Source organism: Schistocerca gregaria, unplaced genomic scaffold, assembly GCF_023897955.1.
Source record: "Schistocerca gregaria isolate iqSchGreg1 unplaced genomic scaffold, iqSchGreg1.2 ptg001013l, whole genome shotgun sequence".
Lineage (NCBI taxonomy): Eukaryota > Metazoa > Arthropoda > Insecta > Orthoptera > Acrididae > Schistocerca > Schistocerca gregaria.
Genome location: NW_026062362.1, coordinates 127,501 through 132,055, shown reverse-complemented (window position 1 = coordinate 132,055; position 4,555 = coordinate 127,501). Strand labels below are relative to the sequence as shown.

The window sequence follows — 4,555 nt, the reverse complement described above, 5'->3', positions numbered from 1 at the left end:
GATGCCGGTTGACAGTGGATCGCGGAAGGTACATCGCATACGTGCGCGGGCCACCTTCCACGTGTTCTCTTCTGCACATGTCGCAGTGTGTATGTGGTCTGATGTAGCGTGTCGTGACACATGACATCCTGGCATGCAAGAATTGTTGAATTCGCAAATGTAGGTGGACATCTACGTTTACTGCCCAAGATACGCAAATGAACTGGAAATCCGTTGTTGAGCGGTTGTTCACGCTGGAGGTGAATCTGTGATGGCGACGATCGGTACAGCTATTAACCGGTTGTTTCAGCGGTACCCGCCACATCCACACGCGTGACTAGGCCCATGTGGGTATGAAGCGATACGCGGCGGTGGCTTGGTGGGACTGTTCCCGGCCGGTGAAGGGGGGCCGCCCGGCGTGTTGGCCGCGCGCTGCGTGGGCGCACGCGCAACAGGCGGCTGGTGGGGGGCGCCGAGTGGCAGGAGCGCCAGCCGACGGGCCCGGCAGGCGGCGCAGCTACGCTGCGGCGCACCCTGCACGCGGCGCCTGGCGGCCAAAGTTGGTTCAGCCGAGCCCGGTGCGAAGCGCGGTGGACATCTGCAGTGTGCTGGTCTGATTGAGGACTGTGTGCGTTGAGGATGCGCCGCCGCCTGGCACTCGGCGCCGCGACGCCGTCTGCTGCTCGGTCGCCCCAGCGGTTCTCGCAGGTGGTTTGTATCGCAGTTGTGCGGACGTGTTGGCGCGTGCGCTGTGCTGGGAGAGTTCGCTTCTGCACCCAAGTGGGGCTTTGCCCTTGTGTGGCGCTGGCGTTGGAGCTGCCGGTCACCATAGGTGGCGCGTGTTGTCTCCCGCCGGCAATGCCACGACAGCACGCTCCCGGGCCTCTGTCGGCAGCGGCAAGCTCAGTTGGGAGCAAGGGTGTTCGCACTAAAACCGTCTACTCGCCTAACTCCGGGCGATTGCGCCTCTCTCGAAACCGACCAAGTACCTAGGACGGCGCTGCGCGCCGCCGGGACCTGAGAGGGTTTCGAGGTGTATCGTGCAGGGGAGCTCGGCCTCCTCCTGTTTGCAGAATAATTGAGCGGACGCTTGCGTGTTCGCGCGGGCCCCCGGGACACACTCCCGGGCGGCCGGCTGCTCAGCTCTAGTTGACGCAGCTCCCTGGTTGATCCTGCCAGTAGTCATATGCTTGTCTCAAAGATTAAGCCATGCATGTCTCAGTACAAGCCGCATTAAGGTGAAACCGCGAATGGCTCATTAAATCAGTTATGGTTCCTTAGATCGTACCCACGTTACTTGGATAACTGTGGTAATTCTAGAGCTAATACATGCAAACAGAGTCCCGACCAGAGATGGAAGGGACGCTTTTATTAGATCAAAACCAATCGGATTGGCTTGTCTGGTCCGTTTGCCTTGGTGACTCTGAATAACTTTGGGCTGATCGCACGGTCCTCGTACCGGCGACGCATCTTTCAAATGTCTGCCTTATCAACTGTCGATGGTAGGTTCTGCGCCTACCATGGTTGTAACGGGTAACGGGGAATCAGGGTTCGATTCCGGAGAGGGAGCCTGAGAAACGGCTACCACATCCAAGGAAGGCAGCAGGCGCGCAAATTACCCACTCCCGGCACGGGGAGGTAGTGACGAAAAATAACGATACGGGACTCATCCGAGGCCCCGTAATCGGAATGAGTACACTTTAAATCCTTTAACGAGTATCTATTGGAGGGCAAGTCTGGTGCCAGCAGCCGCGGTAATTCCAGCTCCAATAGCGTATATTAAAGTTGTTGCGGTTAAAAAGCTCGTAGTTGGATTTGTGTCCCACGCTGTTGGTTCACCGCCCGTCGGTGTTTAACTGGCATGTATCGTGGGACGTCCTGCCGGTGGGGCGAGCCGAAGGGGTGCTTTCGCGTCCCGAGGCGGACCCCGTTTAAATCCTACCAGGGTGCTCTTTGTTGAGTGTCTCGGTGGGCCGGCACGTTTACTTTGAACAAATTAGAGTGCTTAAAGCAGGCAAGCCCGCCTGAATACTGTGTGCATGGAATAATGGAATAGGACCTCGGTTCTATTTTGTTGGTTTTCGGAACCCGAGGTAATGATTAATAGGGACAGGCGGGGGCATTCGTATTGCGACGTTAGAGGTGAAATTCTTGGATCGTCGCAAGACGAACAGAAGCGAAAGCATTTGCCAAGTATGTTTTCATTAATCAAGAACGAAAGTTAGAGGTTCGAAGGCGATCAGATACCGCCCTAGTTCTAACCATAAACGATGCCAGCCAGCGATCCGCCGCAGTTCCTCCGATGACTCGGCGGGCAGCCTCCGGGAAACCAAAGCTTTTGGGTTCCGGGGGAAGTATGGTTGCAAAGCTGAAACTTAAAGGAATTGACGGAAGGGCACCACCAGGAGTGGAGCCTGCGGCTTAATTTGACTCAACACGGGAAACCTCACCAGGCCCGGACACCGGAAGGATTGACAGATTGATAGCTCTTTCTTGATTCGGTGGGTGGTGGTGCATGGCCGTTCTTAGTTGGTGGAGCGATTTGTCTGGTTAATTCCGATAACGAACGAGACTCTAGCCTGCTAACTAGTCGCGTGACATCCTTCGTGCTGTCAGCGATTACTTTTCTTCTTAGAGGGACAGGCGGCTTCTAGCCGCACGAGATTGAGCAATAACAGGTCTGTGATGCCCTTAGATGTTCTGGGCCGCACGCGCGCTACACTGAAGGAATCAGCGTGTCTTCCTAGGCCGAAAGGTCGGGGTAACCCGCTGAACCTCCTTCGTGCTAGGGATTGGGGCTTGCAATTGTTCCCCATGAACGAGGAATTCCCAGTAAGCGCGAGTCATAAGCTCGCGTTGATTACGTCCCTGCCCTTTGTACACACCGCCCGTCGCTACTACCGATTGAATGATTTAGTGAGGTCTTCGGACTGGTACGCGGCATCGACTCTGTCGTTGCCGATGCTACCGGAAAGATGACCAAACTTGATCATTTAGAGGAAGTAAAAGTCGTAACAAGGTTTCCGTAGGTGAACCTGCGGAAGGATCATTACCGACTAGACTGCATGTCTTTCGATGTGCGTGTCGTGTCGCGCAACACGCTACCTGTACGGCAGTGGCCGTGCGCCGCGTGCGGAACCACGCGTGCCTCTCAAAACTAGCGGAAGTGTTGTTGTTGTGTGGTACGAGCGCTGAAGCTCTGGAGCGGCTGGCCTGCGGTACCTGGCGCCTGGCGCCGGTTTTGAATGACGTTCGCCCGAGTGCCTGTCCGCTCCGGTGTGGAGCCGTACGACGCCCATCGGCTGTGAGGCCGTTGGACACAAAAAAAATAGTGGAACAGGGGCCGTCAGACGCCTCAGTCCCGCAAATGCTACTGTCTTGAAAGAGACAGTGGGAGACTGAAAAGGAAAAGATCACCCAGGACGGTGGATCACTCGGCTCGTGGGTCGATGAAGAACGCAGCAAATTGCGCGTCGACATGTGAACTGCAGGACACATGAACATCGACGTTTCGAACGCACATTGCGGTCCATGGATTCCGTTCCCGGGCCACGTCTGGCTGAGGGTCGGCTACGTATACTGAAGCGCGCGGCGTTTGTCCCGCTTCGGAGACGTGGGAGTGTCGTGGTCGCCTGTGTGGCCGGCCGCGTCTCCTTAAACGTGCGATGCGCGCCCGTCGCCTGGCGGTTCGCATACCGGTACTTTCTCGGTAGCGTGCACAGCCGGCTGGCGGTGTGGCGTGCGACACCTCGTACAACGACCTCAGAGCAGGCGAGACTACCCGCTGAATTTAAGCATATTACTAAGCGGAGGAAAAGAAACTAACAAGGATTCCCCCAGTAGCGGCGAGCGAACAGGGAAGAGTCCAGCACCGAACCCCGCAGGCTGCCGCCTGTCGTGGCATGTGGTGTTTGGGAGGGTCCACTACCCCGACGCCTCGCGCCGAGCCCAAGTCCAACTTGAATGAGGCCACGGCCCGTAGAGGGTGCCAGGCCCGTAGCGGCCGGTGCGAGCGTCGGCGGGACCTCTCCTTCGAGTCGGGTTGCTTGAGAGTGCAGCTCCAAGTGGGTGGTAAACTCCATCTGAGACTAAATATGACCACGAGACCGATAGCGAACAAGTACCGTGAGGGAAAGTTGAAAAGAACTTTGAAGAGAGAGTTCAAAAGTACGTGAAACCGTTCTGGGGTAAACGTGAGAAGTCCGAAAGGTCGAACGGGTGAGATTCACGCCCATCCGGCCACTGGCCCCCGCCCTCGGCAGATGGGGCCGGCCGCCCGCGCGGAGCAATCCGCGGCGGGGTCGTGTCCGGTTGCCTTTCCACTCGCCGCGGGGTGGGGCCGTTCCGGTGTGCGGTGGGCCGCACTTCTCCCCTAGTAGGACGTCGCGACCCGCTGGGTGCCGGCCTACGGCCCGGGTGCGCAGCCTGTCCTTCCGCGGGCCTCGGTTCGCGTCTGTTGGGCAGAGCCCCGGTGTCCTGGCTGGCTGCTCGGCGGTATATCTGGAGGAGTCGATTCGCCCCTTTGGGCGCTCGGGCTCCCGGCAAGCGCGCGCGGTTCTTCCCGGATGACGGACCT

The 4,555-nt window shown here is 57.9% G+C and overlaps 3 non-coding genes across 3 annotated transcripts in view; all 3 read left to right on the top strand.

Annotated features, from left to right (window-relative positions):
- Positions 1-1,138: 1,138 nt before the first annotated feature.
- On the top strand, positions 1,139-3,031 carry LOC126327051 (small subunit ribosomal RNA). Its single transcript, XR_007560937.1, has one exon. It is a non-coding gene; the product is annotated as a small subunit ribosomal RNA (ribosomal RNA).
- Positions 3,032-3,393: 362 nt separating this feature from the next.
- Positions 3,394-3,548, top strand: LOC126327044 (5.8S ribosomal RNA). Its single transcript, XR_007560930.1, has one exon. It is a non-coding gene; the product is annotated as a 5.8S ribosomal RNA (ribosomal RNA).
- Positions 3,549-3,736: 188 nt separating this feature from the next.
- LOC126327061 (large subunit ribosomal RNA) overlaps positions 3,737-4,555 on the top strand; it is a 4,222-nt gene continuing 3,403 nt past the window's right edge. The window contains exon 1 of the ribosomal RNA XR_007560946.1: positions 3,737-4,555. This exon is cut by the window's right edge and continues 3,403 nt beyond it. This is a non-coding gene — a ribosomal RNA (large subunit ribosomal RNA).